Below are 19,222 nucleotides of genomic sequence, written 5' to 3'. Positions count from 1 at the left end.
TCCCTGTGGCACCCCGTAGTCTGTTGGAACAGGCGCAGTATCTCCCTCAGTTGTGCGGATAAACAGGGACCTATCGCGAAGGAAATCCGTGATCCAACGCATGGCCCTTAATGGCAAAGAAGCACAAGTAAGCATGTATAGGATGAAAATGCGACTGACGGTATCATACGCCCGTTTCACATCGAGGAATACAGCCACCATTATCCTTTTGCGGACCATTGCTTCCTGTGCTGCGGACACTAAGTCGATGATGGAATCCAGCGCTGATCGGTACTGACGGAAACCCGACATTTCTTTGGGAAAAAAGGATCTCTTTTCGAGCCACCATTCAAGTCTGTGAAGTATCATGTGCTCCAACAGCTTCCCGACACAACTGGTTAGGCTTACAGGCCTAAATGAGGACAATTGTGAAGGGATCTTGCCTGGTTTCAGCAAGGGGACGACGCGTGCGCGTTTCCTGGCTTCGGGCAATTTACCTTCCCTCCAGGATGCATTCAAAAGTGACAGAAGACACCCCCGTGACTCCTCATCCAAGTTACGCAGCGCCAGATATGATATGTCGTCCGGACCAGGAGAAGACCGGGCTCGAGAGAGATGAAGGGCGTTCATAAGTTCAGCCAGCGAGTCCATATCCATGGCGGGATCACTGACTGGAGCGGCATCTGCAACTTGCGCAGTTATAGAAGATGCGTAGCACCGGAATGCCGTAGTCGACATTGCTTGTGACCCAGCTGTTATAAGGTGGCAAAAGGAGAGAGCAACGTCTTTTTCGCTTTTGTGCTGCGCCAAAGCAAGGGCGCCCAATGGGTTACGCGAGGGAGGTGCATCCTTGAGGGACCGCAGCACACGCCACACTTTTACAGGACTGACAAACGGCGTAAGCGTTGCACAAAATTTCCTCCATCGCTGCCGATCCAGCGCCGCTAAGGCCTTGGAGACAAGCTTTACGGCACGACGGGCCTCTTGAATATCCTCGAGGATGCCAGATCTACGAGCTTTGCGCTCTGCGCGTCGCCTATACGCCCGGAGCTTCTCAACTCGGGGACTCGTTCCATGGTGGCCAGGGATCACTTTCACACGTGAGCTGCACCGCTGCAGGGCGTCCTGAAGGAGAGAAGTTACGCCCTCCGAGGACATGTCCTCGCCCATGCGGGTGGCACATTCATTGCGGAAGGATTTCCAATTGATGAGAGTGACCCACCGCCTGCGAGCACGGCCTGCACAACCGTCGAACGAAATGAAGATGGGAAGGTGATCGCTGCCTCGGCCATCAGGACCAGGAGACCATGTGAGACGTGGAAAAACATCGCTGGAGCAGACGGCAACGTCCAGGATATCGGTTTGAAAAGTTCGGGTGAGGAAAATGGGCGATCCATCATTAAGCAGATGCAAATGTAGGTCCTCCAAAACGTCCGCCCAGATCTTCCCCCGACTGTCTGTTTTCCTGCTGCCCCACAATGGGTGATGCGCATTTATATCGCCCAGAACAAAAAATGGGACCGGGAGGCCTGTGAAGATCGCTCGGATCTGCGATGGCGTCACCGCAATGGAAGGGGGGTGTATACACTCACCACTGTGAAGTCCGTGCTTCCTAAACGTATCTTGCACTGAATGTAATCGAATGGGTCATGATATGATATCACCAAGGCGGCAGTAAAGTCGTCTCGGACGCACAAGATAGTACGACTTCCAGAGGGTTTGCCCAGCGCAAAAACAGTGTATCCACTTAGACGAAAACTGGAAGGAATGTAGGCTTCGCAGATAGCTAGCACAGGTGTCTGGTACTTCAAGAGGAATGGTTTCAAATCGGGCAGCTTGTTGCGAAGCCCGCGTGCGTTCCACTGGACGAAAGTAGCCGACTTAAAGACCAACTCCATCCTTACTAGGGAAAGAGGTCCTTCAGTGCTAGGAAGGCCCTCACTTCAGCCAGCTGGGAAGCCCCTGGGAAGGCAGCTACAATCGCAGTCAGCGCAGATAGGAACAACGGCAAGATAGACCTAGTGAGGCCGTCACTCCCAGTGGCTGTTGGGATCGCTTTGGGCTGCACCTGTGCAGGCAAATCCGTTTCTCGGGGCCGGGCGGTCTCCGCATAACTACGGCGGTTACGTATGCCACTTGAGGGGACTGTTGAAGAATTCTGGTCAGCGGGCGCAGAGGGACGGAAGGGAGGTCGCGAGCTTCCGCGTGCACGCTTCACTTCTGAAATGAGTGGCTTCTTTGGCTTGGAGACCGAGGGGCGCTTGAGGCCGCACGACTCACACGGGGCCTGAAACCGTCTTGAAGCCCTTGCTTTCATGACACAGCGTGTGTCTGAAGCTGCATGAGGTCCACCGCAGTTTGCGCACTTAGGTTGCCGCTTGGCAGCGCAGTCCTTGATACTATGTGGCCCAGCACACATCTTACAGCGAGGTGCGCTACGGCAGTTGCGCGCCAAGTGTCCCGAATCTTTGACAGTTGAAGCACTGTACTGGCGCCCCAGTATATTCTTGTACGTTATACTGATTAAAACCAAGAGGGACTGTCTGTGGAAGCTTCATGTGTGACTGAAATGTCAGGATAACCGTACAAAGGGGGAAGAACATGTCACTCCCATCCGGCTCCTAAATGTGCCGCACTTGTCGTCTTGCCGATATCACTCCAAACGGTTTCAAATATGTGGAGAGGTCCTCGTCACTGTAGGGGAGAGGGACATTACAGATCTTCCCGAGGTTCATTGTGTAGGATTTTGCCACGTGCACTTCGACGTCTGAGCCAGCCACAGACTTCAAAGCCAGGAGATTTGCCACGGCTCCCTCGGATGAGACGAAAACGCACATGCTGCCATCTTGATTGAGGCGATGCTTCCCGATGGCCTCCTGCGCAGCGGCTTGAATTTCATGTGCTACGGCATTTGGGTTCATGTTCCAGAACGACTTGCTCGGTTCTGAGAGTCGAAACACAACAGGAATGCCATCGGGTCGGTTCTTCTTGTAGGTGACCAGCTTGAAGGGGTCAAAAGAACTTTCCATTTCGATGTCGGCACGGCTGTCCTGTTGGGAGCCGTCGTAAGACTCCGTGCTAGATGACCATGCAGGTGAATGAGGAGACAAAATGGGCGTACCGTCAACGTTTGTCGTTGTTGGGGTTTTGGAATCACCGCGGCGGTCCACAGGAGACCGACTGCGACCCAAAGACCTCTGGCCCGTCGGGGAGGGACTACACGCCCCTCGTACCGGAGGCATTCGTTGGGCGATTGCGCGCCGTGTACGTGAGAATAATAATAATAAACAGTTGAAATTACAGAGCAGAAGAATGTCTAAGGCGACCCATTACGTGCTGTAAGATGTGGAGAATCGATTACACTATATGCTACAGCAAAACTTTCTTCGAAAGTTTGCCGCTAAGTTACGCTAATCGAAGGAAAAAACTGTTGCAAACCGTGACAGTAACCGTGTATTCACACGAGCGACATCCTCACGGAATATTCTAGTGGAAGAAAAAGCGAAAACAACGCTCACAGAGCCGAAGTTCCGTCCCGTGTTATGTTGAGCATTCACACGGTTCCGGAATATCGGAAGTGGCGTGGGGGGCCTACCCGTGCTGCTTCAGAACTACTCTGTTCGGTTTGGATGAGACACCGCTCCCATCCAAAGATCGAATCGAATCGAATGCAGAATTATTCGCTTCGATGTTCGAAAAATCCAAATGTTCGCACAGCCACCACAACACGTACACTCTTAAAATTAAGAGGTCGTAGTAGTGGTGGTGATGCTGGTGGTGATGGAACTGCTTGCCGTATAGTCGGTCACGCTCAGGCTTGCAACGTCACGCCTATCGCATGGGGGGCCATTCGTCCTGGGCCGACTTCACAGGGATCTGCGCTAACATTTCTGAGGAAAACCCAGGGAAAACACCCAGACAGAACAGCCAGTGTCGCTACTCTGCACCCTATTTAGTGACTCTAACACAGTTGCCGCACGGATTCGAACCCGGGTCACTTCTCTCTTAAAAGAGACGGGGGGAGGGGGTAATGACTGAATCGGCTCGCTGTTGTTGGCTACACAGAAGTGGGCATCGTCACGACTATATATATAAAAAAGAATACTACTACAAATAAATAATAACGGATGGAGGATGAAGGGTGTAGATGCGAAGAGGGTGCGTGAGTCTGTCGGGGAGTGCAAAGGGCTACAGGGGTAGTTGGACAAGACCTGCCTTCTGCAGAGAGAGAATAAGGTTTCTTGCTTTAGCGGAACGTTCGGCAGAAGAACTACCGGGGTAAAGGATGTCCGCTAGCGTGCCAGAGCTGGAGTGAGGGAGATGGGTTTCGCGCGCAGAATTGTATGCTCGGTCTTCTCGCAGGATGTGCTCGATTGTTTCAGGTTGTTGGCAGTGACCACAGCCGACGTCTTAAAAGAGATGGTGGTGGTGGTGGTGATGGTGACGAAAAACCGGCTTGCCGTTGTTGCCCCCACGTATGTGGGCTGCGTCACGACTGTAGCCAGGATGAGATGAGACGGTGTGATAACAGATGAAGGAATGATGACGGCCGAAAGTTAAGATCTAGGGCTGTCACTGCAGAGTTGCCGAGAAGTCCGAGCAGTACTTATAGCCTTTGAGCGAGGCCACATTCCTGGAGAAAGTAGACGAGGCTGCGAATTTTGGAGTGTCTTTCCGTGAAAGAGCCTTTGGGATCTAGGACATCATCCACCGTACAGTTCCTGCAATGGCCAAGGTATTTCTCCCGCACCGCAGCATATGCACAGCAATGCAGTAACATGCGCTCGATAGTTTCAATTTGCTGGCAATATGGAGTTTGCGTTGTCTAGAGAGCCAATCTTGAATAATTGTGATTTAGTGAAAGCGCTTCTTGTTCGCAACCTGAAGAGCAGAGTTTGTGAACTGCGGGAAAGTCCTTTCTGTGGGAGAATAAGTCGATGATTTTCCAGGATGTCACGGATCCCAGGGTGCTGCATTAGAAATATCTCATTGATGACCAATTTTCTGTCGCTGTCTCCCGGGGTTGGCAAACTAGGGCTAGTGCTGTGATGTGCAGCAGATGCTGGTTGATCCGCTTTTTCGTTGCCACTAATGCCGACATGGGAGGGGCTCCATTGCAGGGAGATGTCTCCACCGATTGTCTTAAAACCACATAACACGCTGAAGGCCAATCATAGCTCACACTTTAAAAACAAACCTTCACTGCATAGCACGCTCTGCGCCAGCCATTGCCACGAATGAATGGGTTATGGCTGCTGATTCGAAGAGAGATGGGGTGTACGCCTTATTTCTTGCAATTGGGGTATACATTGCGGATATATAAGTCTGGTGCTATGCGGTGAAGTTATGTTTAGGGGAGCAGTATAATATCGCTATCACTCCTGATTTGTAGAAAGCGTGGGGCACACTCCTTTCTGTGACAATTAACACAGCCGCATAAGTGCCACAAAATGGCGAACGCTTCCCGTTTTCAACAGATCATGGAAGACAACGATGCCACTCATCGGGATGATGGCCAGCTAGGAGCGTGCAATGCCGCGAAGTTGCGTTCTCCAGAGCGCCTTGCATATTACTCCGCAGCAACTTATAATCATGAGACACAGTATAGTGCCTCATGATAGAGTAGCATACCCGCCAATTGGCCTACATCCCACACATCCCCGTACAAGATGCCGCAATTATGCTGCAGACAAACAGTTCCAGTACACAGCCATTCCACGACATTGACAAAGGCCCGTTTTTAAGCCGATACAGCTTGGTGCTCATCAGGGAAATGCACCAAACTCTGCTGGCAAACGGCGCATCCCATTTGCGGGCCCCGAACGCGTATTATAGCCGTGCCTCGTATGGCTGCAGTCTTTTTCCGAAGAGCGTATTATAAGTACCCATAAACGAGACTCTGAGAGTCATGCAGTAACGAGCTTAGAAACACACGCCGTGTACGTTACCCTTTCCAGTCTCCCCAGGGTTGATTGTATTAAAGAATCCTCCCCTTGTCCCTTATGCGCTACGTGCAGTTTACGCGTTCGGTCTCACAGTTGAAAGGCGATTGAAAGATGAGTCTTTGAACGCACGGAATCGCGAATATACAGGGTGTGTGCAGAAAAACGTGACCCGCATTTAGGCACATAGCTTGTTGCCTACCTAACTAACGAACTTCCGGGGGCGCACGATTGCGCATTTATGCGTGCGAAATCTGTAGAAAAATTGTGGAAGCCATACCCAGCTTAAAAAATAAACGGAACAACGAAAACTTCGGCTTCCGTGCATCAGAATAGGGCAACATGGTGGACAACAGGGTGTATGTGAAAGGGCAACACGGTGCACGTAGGAGAGTTGTGTTCAAGTACTGCTAGGGGAGCTATCGGTGCATAAATCGAAACGATGTCCCACATGGATGCTCATCGGCAGTACCCCTAGCGGTGCCTGCACATAACTCTCATGAGACCGAAATGCACTACCATGCACTGTCATGACCGCCCTATTCTAATGCATGGAAGCCCATGTTTTCGCGCTCTGTTTATTTCTTTACACTGAGTATGGCTTCCAGGATTTTTTTGTCGCTTTCGCACGCCTAAATACGCCGTCGTGCGCCACCGGAAGTTCCTCGGCTAAGTAGACAACGAGTTACATGTAAAAATGCGGGTCATGTTTTTCTGCACACACCCTGTATATGGGCGGAAGTTGCACGGCCGATTGATTGGCCGATAATGGTATAACTATGACACTACTCATGGGCGTTCCCAGGATTTTTCGGAAAAAAAGGGGGGGGGCAAAGTGCTCCCCGAGGGAACAAAGCGTGCAATCCCGTCACCTCCTTTCCTGGAGACGGACGCTGCGGACTGTGCGGTTTGTATTACGACATCTGAGAAAAGTCATGACGAGTTAAGAACGGCATGTTTAAGCCTCGCCCTACGCTTGTTACCATTGGGTACAATTGCTAGCCGCATCCCTCTACGTCACGACCAGTAATATGTGCCGACACCGAAACTACGGGAGCACTATAGGCGACGCTCGGTGGCGCTGCAACATAATTTATCTCTCGGAGTAACGCTGTATGTGTTCACGGACGGACTGGTATAGTAGATAGTGAAGCTACGTCAACGAATGTTCATGCTCATATTATGCATTTCCGCTTAGTGAACATCCAAAGCCACAAAAGCATGTTTTTTAACGCCAGAATCATTACAGTCTAAATGAAAATACATACACATTTTTCTTCCTTCCACAAACGCACAAGAGCTACCCTGGTCCTTCTACAGAATGAGGTCGCGAAGAAATATCCCGTTCTTATCGCATTTTGAAGAAGGAAATCCATTCGAGGATCTAGATTCCGCATATATAGCTAATCAATGACTCTCAGAGTAAAGTGGAATATATGTGCTTAACGGCCAACGCGTCGCCTACGTTTCGAGAATCTTTAAGCGTCCATTTGTCATTCCCGGTGTGCCTGGAGCTGTATAGGTTCGTATACTGAACGAGTGAATTACTTCCTTTATGACCTCGCGATAGCTGAGAGAAAATCACTGTTCACGTACGATGCTAGGGTTGTGTTCCTGTTATATCCTCACTGTTCTTTTTCTGCTTCGTCGTTTTCTTTCGTTTTACGCACTCAGTGGTTCATTCTTTCAGCATCTTATCGAAGTCAGAGGTAATTTGAGGGTAATTTTTTTTAACGAGGTTCGTGCAAGGCTTTAGTAATGTCTGTTGTTGTGACCGGTTATAGGTGTAATTATCAGTGTAGGAAGTACCAATGTAGTGGTATCAACGGTATATCACAAGCTGCTTCTACAACGATTACAGACAGAAGGCTGCATGGGCTGTGCACCTGGGACAGTTTTTATGCCTCGGCAATTTTTTTGTTTACTCCTATAGACTAATGACCTCATGCTCACTTTTTCCATATCACAATCTCCTTATCGGTTTTAAGACTTGGCTGTGGCAGTTACAACGTTAACCGATTCATACTACAGTAAACGCTCAGAAAACCTGCTAAACGTTTGCCTCATGCTGGATACACAAGGTTCTGCCGTAGGCTCTTAACTAATATTTAATGAGGTCACGTAGCAGTGATTCATAAAATTGTTTGCATATTTGTGCTCCGGACAGGCGACAGACAGACCGCTTATAAAAAACGCGCAACCAACCATGTGAGCAGCATGCTATCCGCCTCTTTTCTTTCGCCCTTCTCGTTTTTTCTTTCTGTTCTTCTTTCTATTTTACCTTTTTTGTAAGCGGGAATAGCAAGTCGGCTTCTGGAGCCAGGCTAACCATTCCCCTCTTTCTTTTTTTTTTTGCAATAAATCTATATCCTCCCCCCGTCTGGTAGATGCCAAACTTATCTGTCGCGCTTGTGTGGCACACATCCTAAACATCCCTTGAATGCTGCTCTGTGCACCAAGGGGTGGCCTTTGGCTCACGGCGGCCTGGATGATCCAGCTATGGTTGCAGACCACGGTTGTAGCCGTTCAACCCGCAGGTTTGCCATTGTGATCAATCTTGTCCATGAAAAATGAAAGCCTTTGTAGCCTCACTGTCGTAGAACTGGCGCGATTAAACGGACTGCCTATGTTCAAGTTCTGTTGCTGTCTGGCCTTTTCGACGACTGCCATCTTTCAATCTCTCAACTGTCATACACATGGGTTGTAAATACACACGTATCGCGTCATACGGTGAGGTTCTATTTTTAGAGCGTGTATTCTTCTAACTGTATTACGGCGACAACTATAAGGCGAAACACGACCGTATAGCTAACTTCGCCCCCTCTAGTGGAATATATTCTCCGCGTAGGCCCATTCATTGCATAATATGCCAGGTACGTTCTCGCTTCATTTTCTGACGTTGAGCATTACGTTACATCGAGCAGAAACTGCTTCTGTTTTACTCTTTCGCGATGTCTGAAAAGGGGGAAATGAAAGATGTCAGCAAATTGACGAGACTTTCTCCAGTGAGCCCGTGCTTTTAATGCTGCCTAGACTGAAGGTAGCTCTTGATAATAGACTAGGCAACGTATATTCCGTCTCGCGTTTATCTTTTTTTTTTTTTCTTCTCCGCTGTCCTTTTTTTTTTCCCCTGTTATCAGCGCATCAAAGGAGGAGACTCCCTGTCCCAACTTCGTTAACATATTCATGGAAAACGCTATTCACAAACGGAAGCATCCAAATTTCGGTCGCTCTGGCCTCTCTTCCAGGCAAATGCATTTACTGTACTAACAGGATTTCGGTGTCCACGCCAGCAGCGTTCAAAAAAGGTTTTTATCATTGCTGCGAGCGATGTGCTTTTACGTGACTATGCACGGTTCGTTAGCTACACGGGTGGAGCTGGTATCCACGTCGGAGTCTTCCTTCGAGTTGGTAGGCGAATATCCTTCTGCGCGACATAACCTTATGCGTCTAGTCTAAGGGATGACTAGGGTTCCTAGTTTTCGGTATTTACCGAAAAGCACCGATAAACGTACGCCGATAAATTTATTACGCGTTCGGCGGAAATAATTATGCACGGATAGTTGTCGAAACTAGGGATTCAAATGCCTTGATATCATTTGCTGTCCCTTGGTGCTGAACTGCTTCACAAGGGACAGGGGACATGAAGTCGTTGAAAGAGCAAATATTTCGTCTACACTCTTACAAATGAACTTCACCACATAGCACGCTCCTAGCTAACCATCATCTCGAATGATATCGTTATCTGCCCTGATTTGTTGAAAACGGGAGGCGTACGCCTTTTTTGTGACAATTATGAACAGCATAAGTGCCACAAAAATGGCGTACGCCTCCCATTTTCAACAAATCGGGGCAGATAACGATATCATTCGAGATCTGTCGTCTCTGTCGAGCTCTGTCGAGTCTCTGTCGTTGTCTGAGTCGTCTAATAAATTTTCTCAAACAACAAAAAGGCATGCGCCTACCGTTTTCAACAAATAAGGGCAGATAGCGATATCATGCGAGATGATGGTTGGCTAGGACAGTGCTATGCGGTGAACTTCATTTTTAAGAGTCTAGAGAGATGACAGCGAGGCGAGTGAGCAGAGAGAATGTAATAAACGAAATGGCATTGGCTTCACCGCCTAACCAGCCATCATCTCGAATGACATCGTTCTCTCCTCTGATTTGTTTAAAATAGGTGGCGTACGCCTTTTCTGTTATAAATATGTTCTGTAAAATTATCACACACACACAAAATAGGCGTACGCCTCCTGTTTTCAACAAATCAGGAGAGGGAACGGTGTCATTCCAGATGATGGCTGGTTAGGAGGGGAAGTAAATGCCATTCCGTTTAATGCATTAAGTTTGCCGCGTGTCTACACTCTTAAAACAAAGCTTCACCACATAGCACGCTGAAGGCCAACCATTGTACAGAGTGATACCTCTATCACTCTTCATTTGTGGAAAGCGCGGGACGTACGCCTTTTTGTGACAATTACAATTTCTGCATAAGTGTCAGAAAAAGGCGTACGCCTCCCGGTTTCTACAAGTCAGGGGAGAGAACGATGTCACTCGGGATGATGGTTGGCTAGGAGCGTGCTATGTGGTGAAGGTCATTTTTAAGAGTGTAGGTTATAAGTGTCACAAAAACACGTACTCCCCCGTTTTCAAGAAATGGTCGTAGGCGTCTCTATACTCGGACACGCCTTATCTGTGAATTCGTGACGGGCATGCATTGGTACGCCCTCGAGGACGGTCTATCCAGACCGTCCTCTTTCTACTACCTACTTGGAACCCAGTCCACCCACAAACATGATAAAAATTAACGGAACGAAGAAGTCCTCTTCCTGCGACGCAATTGAAAAAAGAGATCGCCGCGCATTTTTAATGTAGATGCGAGCGGCACGAATCCTCCTTTTTTTTTCCCCTTCCTGTCTATTTTTCGTACATAAATATGCGCATGTTAAGTTATAGCAGAGCCGCGTTTATTTGAACAGTAAAAACGGTCGCACTGGTACCTCCGACCATCTGCCGAAATGGTTATGAAAATAAGCAGAGAGACGGAAGAAGATAATGGGACTGTTTGTGATGTAGTGCATAATATCTAGCTCTATACGGCGACGCCTCCGTGTTGTGTGGTGTTGGAACATGGCAGCTGCGGGTGACATCCTTGTTGTCGTCTACGAGATCGTGAATCTCCCTCTGCCTTATTGCATTCCTTCTCTTCCTTTCAGAAGGGCCTGTGGGATGGATGGACGTGTTCGAGGCGCGAAAGATTCCCGTACATTTCACGTGATATGTCGGACTGGGTGGGTGTTTTATTCGGTCGAGCTACTTGAAATGTACCCAGCGGGTTGCGATACGCAAGTATAGGTTAGCTGTGTACGCAGCTCTCGAGTTTTCCTCTCTCCCCTATTATTCGTGGAGCGACATATACATGGCTTGCACGTGACGTCACACCATAGCTTTTCCTTCGTTCTGGTGTACAGGCGCACCTGCCAATACGCGTGCTACTTTTCCCTCTTTCTGGAGAAGGCAAGATAGATAGGTTGGTCCCTCTCCCAAATACGAAGGAAAGATTTCAAACGTGACGCGCACGTGGTTTCTTCTGTGGACCCGCCCCTTTATTGCTGTCCTGTAAGTGGACAGACACTTGACCACGTGGGTTCTCCAGACTTTGCCCTCTCCACAGCGGACGGACAGAATGAAGTGAAAGTCTCCGACGGTTTCCGTCCAGCACCGCCGGAATACTGCAGAACAGATGGGCAAACGAGCCGAGGCGGGCTCCATCTAAGGACAAAAACAAGACATAGATCCTCCAAGAGCCTAACGGCGCGTTCACACATGCGTTTCAAAAAGCGGCGCCGTCTCAGCGTTCGCGGCGAAGCCGAGAGGGGCCTGTCACACATAGCCTAGCCGCCAGCCTGCAAATGCGCGATATACACACACATAAATGGGATGATGATGTGGTGGGTCATTCTCCGCCGTTATTGTTGTTGCTACGTCAAGATCGTACGGACAGTTCCAGCTCTCTTCTTCCAAATTTACATTGTGAAGCATGTTACGTATTTTAAAGTTGTTGTGAAGCATTTCTGCTGGAATCATCAATCGTTGGAACGACAAACATGACACAATATAGCACAGATGCAGCGAAGGAAGAAGAAGCGAGACGCATGTTTACCTACCGAAGACCAACACCCGGTCACACACAAGTCGTATTTATTTTCGCCGATTCCGCGGTTTGCGCAAATGCCCAGCTCATCGTTGACAACTCAGACCACACACAACTATTGGTGACAAAGAATTTACTCACACAGTGGCACCAAACACACAGACACACACACACAAAGGACAAAAGATCCCATCGCGGTATTCGCGACTCCAGTGAACTATAGGTGGCGCCCCGAAATTCCAAGATGGCGGACGAGTGCAGGTCTCCTGAGCCAAGCGAGCGTAGGGACTGCAGTGTCGACCGAAATATGTTAATCTGTTTCAGTTTTTCATATGCATAAATTGACGTGCTTCATGACAAAGGAGTTAATTTTGTCTTCTGGTTATCTCATACTGTGCCAGTTCAACTCAGAGCAGTAGGCAAAAAAGTTTCCGTCGTCGGAGTTTGTTTACAAACGTGAGTCGAACGAACGAAGGAGGCATTTTAGAATCTAAGAAGGCAAAGCAGGGACTAGTTTCTTAAGAAGCGTGACATAGCAAGTGTTTTGGAATGTGGATTAGTAGTCTGCAAGGTAATGCCATTTTTGAGTTTCTCCTTCGATAGTCCCGTAGTATGTGAGTGCTGCAAATGAACAACAGCTCCGTTCGAAGTGTAGTGTCTCTAGGAATTAGATAGTTCTTGTCCGAACTTTGATGCTCAAGTAATCGTAAAAAATTGTGGTGAACAAGTTAACGCACACATGGGCATTTGCAAGAACTCACGAGATCACGTTTTTATTTGGTTTGGTGATGACAAAACGTGCTCATATGACGTGACGTTTGCAAAACTCTGACTGCGTGTCAAATGCATACGTGAACGATACATATTTTGAAATCCCGTGGCACACACGCGTATATCTGACACTTTGTCTTCACTTAACACCATACATGTGCAATTTAACATGCCAGATGTTGCACGGCGAAAATCTGAGCGCTGCAAACATGCTCTGGCACAGTGAAGCATTCTTTTTCTGCACTGCTCTTGGTATTCACGTACAACTTGGTTGATACTTTTATGTTTGCGAGTCATTCGTTGATACGTGTGAGACACAAGACAGAAGCTTTCTCTCGCAGAGAACACCCATAGTGGATGCTTGTTTACGCCGCATTATAGTACGGTGATATTGTTTACTTTGCATGAGGTTTGAAAATGCATACATGTCAGCAAGACAAAGACATGCCGGTTCCTTGTTCTGTATTCCGAAGATTAATATTAAGATGAAACCGCGGCGACACAGTCGATCACGAAAGCGTGCGATGGGTCAACATATATGAGAAATCCGTTCCGTTCTTCTTGATTTGGAAATGGTGAAAAGAAAGCGTGGCGTATTTCCAACATGCTGAGAAGAAATTCGTACTGCAACATAACTGTTTTCGATTTCGATACATTATTTGTTGCCGGCTTTCTGTCCATAAGCAGGAGAAACGTGTTCCGCTGTACTGCTTCCCTGTCCCGACGCGATCTCGAACCTGCACTCGCTGCTTTTCGAAATCTCCGCCAGGTGGCTACGGCTTCGCTGGAGTCACGAATAGGGAGGCCCGCCGGCGCCAAAAGGAAGCCACTTCCACCCCTCCGAGCGCTCCGATTGGGTGGATTTTGAAAAAAGCGTTTGAGGTACAGCACTGCGAAGATGCAGCACGAAACAGTTCACGAAAACCGTCTGGAAACGCCGCGCGACTGCTGCCTCGCGGTCTCAGAGCGCGAGGCGCCGCCTCAAGAAATGCATGTGTGAATGAATCAACATCTAATGAGGCTTGTGCATGTGACTTCGCGCGCAGCCTTTGAGCCACGTGACATGGGAGAACAAGGGGATGCGTCACAGGTGTCTTACTGGAGGCCGAATGAGGCAGTAGCGAGTTTTTTTCGAATTTTTTCTCGTGATTGCACGCATACAACCTACAACGCACGACAGTCCTTTTACTGTGACTCCGGTGCTGTAATGTGTTTTCCAGTGTCATGTGACCAAACGTGACCTCATTGCACAACCCTATTAATTCACGTAAAAGCCTTGGCTTTTACGTGAATTACTCGTCGAAACATTACAATGAGCTGCCTTTCAGTTTTACAGCAAAGGGGGCGAGCGCGTACGCAAGCCCCCACAACCAAAAATTGCATGTCCCAGCTACCCCGACTTGGGGAAGTGGCGGGTTTCAACCAAGGCGCAGTGCAATGCCTTAGCCTCCTCCCGGGGAGCCTGCCTCTATGATCACAGGCAACCCGACACCAGGTAAGTATGCCTTTCTTTGCGTCGCGAGGCACCCCTACGAGAGCACTGCATACAAAGCGGGAGGTGTTGGCTCTAGTAACACGGGCAAAAAGCATGTAGTTGCGATGCTTCAATTTCAATATCGCTACTTCTGACGATGTGCCCAGTCGTGATTGTTATGGTTTCTTATTTAAATTTGTGAAGTTTTTGAAGCGTAATTCGGTGACGGCCGTGATGACCGCCTCAATGGCAGACGACAGCCCGGCACTCAAATGTGTTGTGTTTGAGTGTTCGACAGTGGCACTTGTCTTCGTCAGGACAGTCCTGACGAAGGCAGCGCCACTGTATATACATATATCCTGTGGTAGGATTTCAAGGTAACGCACACATGGTTTCTTCTGTGGACCCATGTCAGCCTAGAAGTATTATACATCTTCTTGCTGCGTTGTAAGTGGACAGACAACACTTGGTCACGTGGTCTCTCTAAAGTTTACCCCTCCGCCCCTCTCCTGCGCAGAGACAAACTATGGTGAGCCAAAAGACAAACTGTCGTGGCATATTATGCGTCGTTTGCGGCTGCTATTTGCGGTGCTAGTGCCTCAGAGAAGCTTTCATGTCCCCCTTGCCGTACGTGGCGGACACTGTCAGTCACACAGAACTTCAGCGCATAGCTCGCGTGTTTAGAGTGTTGACAGTGCCATTCTGTACAGTGACTGGCCAAAAGCGTGTTTCGTGTTTCTGTTTTTGCAGTGTATCCGGCCGGAAGCCTATGTATGAAACCGATACGACTATATACTACTATACCACACCCGATACCACTACCACTATGTTCGGCATCGGCAGACAATCGACTTGGCTTTTTTTTTCGTCTGAAAAGTTCTTAGATATTAAACAAATGAACTTTAAACATTAGCGCTGCTTCCGCAGCTGCAGAGGCTTCATAGCCGTGATGTCACTCTCTAAGCGAAGGAGTGAGAAGGCGGTGCTCAGAGGAGACAGGCGCCGTCCAGGGACCCCGTAACCGTAAGGCGGGAGCCGCGCATGAAGCAACTTTTGCCCATCGAACTGCTCCGCCGACTGGCCTGACCTGAGCGTGAACGGAAATGAACCGAAGCGTTGCAACCACATAGAGCAGAATATCCACGTTGAGGTGAACCTGTCGGCAGGCTTCTGGGTGTTTCCAACGGCATATATGCTTATTAAATCTATGCGGAGACTGCATTGGGTATTATTTGCTCACGGAAGTTTCGACGTCTGACGCGTCGTGAAGGCTATTGTGATTCCATGTTCCATTGCCATCTGCAGAAAGTTTCAGACATGATGCAGATTATCTCGATTTCGCCTTGCACGCATCTTGGCACCACTTGCCAAAGCAAATATTTTAAGTTGATGTCTTTGAATTGGGTTTCAACACCCGTTTAGCTTAACGTTCCAAAGCGGTGATCTTTTCCCGACATCTGAAATAGAAATCTCCGAGTCCAAGCTCGCGCGGCGGGGCATCTTCGTGTTTCCCCGGGTCACTGCACGGGTGGAGAAGAGGACGAAGCAGGAAAACAAACGTGGTGACATCGGCGCGTCTTTCAGTTTCGTCTTTCATTCAGTTCCTTTTCCAAGGTCGCACCCAACGAGATAGAGAGGGAATAGAGTGCGCAACCGCCTTAGCGAGGCTCCAAGCTTTGATGCCAGTAGGCGACCCTCTCCTTTCTCTCTCGCACTCCTTCTGTCAAGGCAAAAACGAACGAAGAGCGGACCGAAGGACCAATGAAACGCTAGTGCGCATCGCAAGTTGGGTTGAAGCGGCCGTGGGACACGCACGCTCGAACCAGTGCAACTTTTTCTGCACGAAAACAATCAGCTGAATTCGCTTTAAAGCCGGTTCCTTATCAGACAGCGCCAAAGACGGGGTGCTGCTGATAAAAGACGTTCCAAATTCCGTTTTCTTTTCGTCCTCAATGCTTTCTCCGGTGGTCTTATTCGTATGTAGCAGGCCGTGGACAACGACGAAGATGGACACGCGCCTGGAGCACCCGCTCCTCAGTTCCACCGGCGCGGTCTCGGAGATCGGCCACCGTCATCGCCTCTCCGGGCGTTTATGTTTAATCGCCCGGAGGCGCTCGGAGCGGATATGTCGTCACAGATCGGGCTCGAGGGCGTATGAGAATTGGCTCAGATCCGCTCGCTTTGTGTTTGGTTATTCGCTCAGAGTCACCTCCGAGGCAGCTCGCTTCGCTCGGAGCATGGAGGGCGAGCTCGCAGATCCTTCCCACAATTCCTGAGCTAGAAAACGGCGGCTATTTTGAAATTTTGAGGTGGCTTTCATCACGACAATCTAGACCGCCGTACCACACGAACCAGTTGTGGAATTAGTGCTTGAAAATCCAAAAACTCTCTGACAGATGTCGAGAAACTTTACGTAGCACAGGCTTTGATGCAGAGTTTGCAGCCAGCGTCGTGATGGACGAACGCGCGAGTGGCCCCGCGTGAACGGCAAGAAAATCGGTCGTCGTCGTCTTCCACACACTACGTGCAACGTGGAATGAAGCGTGAAATGATGTACAAAAAGAAAAAAGAAGGAACACAAAATCAGAAAAACTGACAGAAGCGAAACCTTCAAGCCACTAACACAAACGGTGCCCTACGGCGAACACCAACGGAAGCAGACGACACAGCAATACATACTGCGCAAGCGCAAAGCCGTTGTCGCTCAGTCGCGTATGGAATTTAATTTTCTCCTCGCTTTACACCCGACCAATCGATTTCCGGTTCGGTGACGCAGTTCCGCTCAGCTCGGGCTCTGCTCCGAGAGAATAAACATAAACGCCCTCCGTGGCATACCATAATCGCTGGTCCGGACTCATGTAGAGGAACACCTCCTCTACACGTACACCTCGCTATCACACTATTTGGTTATGTGACTATCATAATATCTCTTCCGTATAGGCTTGGGAAAAATTGTTGGCGGCATTACGGAACCAATAAATGCCACGGAATTTAGAAGCGTACGCGCCCAAAGGCGCTCACCGCATGAGTTCCTAATGTCCGACGTTTACAAACAAGGCAAGGTGAGGTCAACATGGCGCCATCTCTCTATTACCATCTCTATCTCATTAGTCGCACCCTCGTTGGTTTTTAGGAAGTGACGTTTTCTCGTTTCCCCAGAGAGGGAATTCCGGCACACTCTCAACATCCGGCGTCTGCACTTGTCATGTATTCCGTCAAATAACAGTTACGCTGTTATTCGACCCACCCCAACCCACTCTCCCGAGTGGGATTTTTGATACCATGTTCGCTGTAGTTTCGAAATCGACGGGAACGGTTGCGATCGTCCCTCTAATAGCGATTTCGGGTGGTCATTTCGTAGCAACACTGCCGAGCGCTCGGAAATTGCTAGGTCTGCGACCGAGCTGGATCACGTGACCGTTGCCACACGAACATGAGTGCTAGGAATCACGCTAGGGGCGTCGCGGTCGTCCGTCTTCGAGTTCTGTTGTCTGCTAAACCACGTGATTTCAACATGCGGGCCAATGAGGGCACTCGCCACCGTTGCAGTGTGGATGTTATGACAACGGATATAGTTGAGCAATCTGCTGCTCGATCGTTTGGAGACCGGGCAAAAAAAGTGCTAGCTGGCAAATTCCGAGCCCTCGGAAAGCCCCACGCGAACATGCGGGATTGCTTCATTTTGACCAAGCGAACATGACTGCTCGAGACCTGGCAAACAAAGTTGCTACGAAATGACCACCCGAATTCGCCATAAGGAATGGTGCAGCAATGTGGCCAGCTTCCACTAAACCCCTACAACACGGCAAGCTCGCACATTAAAGCCGCATCAGCGTCCGTCTTTCGAAAGCTGTGCTTGGCAGAATTCCTTCCACTTGAATCGCCCTTTTAAGGGATGGATTCCGCGTTCCTCCCCTTTCGGGAATAACACATTAGCAACGGATTTAAATTGCGCTTCGCCAGACAACAAGGGTTCGTTTGACAAACGTTCCCTCGAACTGCGATCTGCTCGGCCGACTGATATATCCTCGGGGAGCTTCTTCGCGCTGTCCAAAAGCTCGTCGCTAAAGCGCCGCTTACACGGTCGGAGGAAATGTTCTGGCCGGTGTTGTTCGTCGATAATGTACAAAGTGTGTTTGTATGTGTTCTGAATGCGATGAATGGTTGCGAGTTTGAAAACTGAGTTAAACTGAGTTGGAACGAGCACGGTATGATGACTCCGATGTCCCACTCCCCATGGGTGTCCATGTGTTCCATTCGTGTTGTAGTTCGTTTTACGCGTAGTTGTGTCGTTCAGTGGCTGAAAGGGTTTACGTGAAGAATGTCAGACCAGAGAAAACGCAAACGCCGTATGAATGTAAAGCTTATAATTCATTTGCGATCCCCGTAGTTTTAACCTGTGTGCCTGTATTAGGATGAGGGAACGTCAGCGTTTGCTATTCGTCCGTAAGCGGTAAATAAACAAGGGCAGCGCTTGAACTCTCGGAAGAGAGCGCTTAGACTGCTTAGTGTAGTTTATTTTTGGCGGCTTCGCTCTCGCTTCGTGTTTTCGCTCTGCGCGGTTCCTTTCTCGTCTCGCAGCAGGACACGGAGCAGGAAATGGATTATGGAAACGCAAAGAAATCTCTTCTTTTTAATTGAACCAGCCTTCGCGAGCTCCGTTTGAATTGCCCGTGTACCTCCGCATATACCCATTATACTGGGCGACCTTTTCATCGCAATGTTTGAACCCCGGGAACCCTCGCGGAACACGCCGTTCTTTTCCTAACTTCAAATTAACTGCCAAAGATACTCCGTAACAAAATTTCTATTCACCCGCGACCTCCTTTGAACGCGAGAACGTGATACAATTAGAAGACAGATTGAAAAAATAAAAACGTCGTCTCGGTTTAATTTTGTCCT

At 49.0% G+C, this 19,222-nt stretch overlaps 1 non-coding gene across 1 annotated transcript; it reads right to left on the bottom strand.

Moving 5' to 3' along the window:
* Window positions 1-14,185: 14,185 nt before the first annotated feature.
* Window positions 14,186-14,349, bottom strand: LOC135393591 (U1 spliceosomal RNA). Its single transcript, XR_010422691.1, has one exon. It is a non-coding gene; the product is annotated as a U1 spliceosomal RNA (small nuclear RNA).
* Window positions 14,350-19,222: the final 4,873 nt, after the last annotated feature.

The sequence above is a fragment of the Ornithodoros turicata genome, chromosome 4, assembly GCF_037126465.1.
Source record: "Ornithodoros turicata isolate Travis chromosome 4, ASM3712646v1, whole genome shotgun sequence".
Taxonomy (NCBI): Eukaryota; Metazoa; Arthropoda; class Arachnida; order Ixodida; family Argasidae; genus Ornithodoros; species Ornithodoros turicata.
Note: the sequence above shows the minus strand (reverse complement) of the source record. Positions and strands in the feature narration are given on the sequence as shown.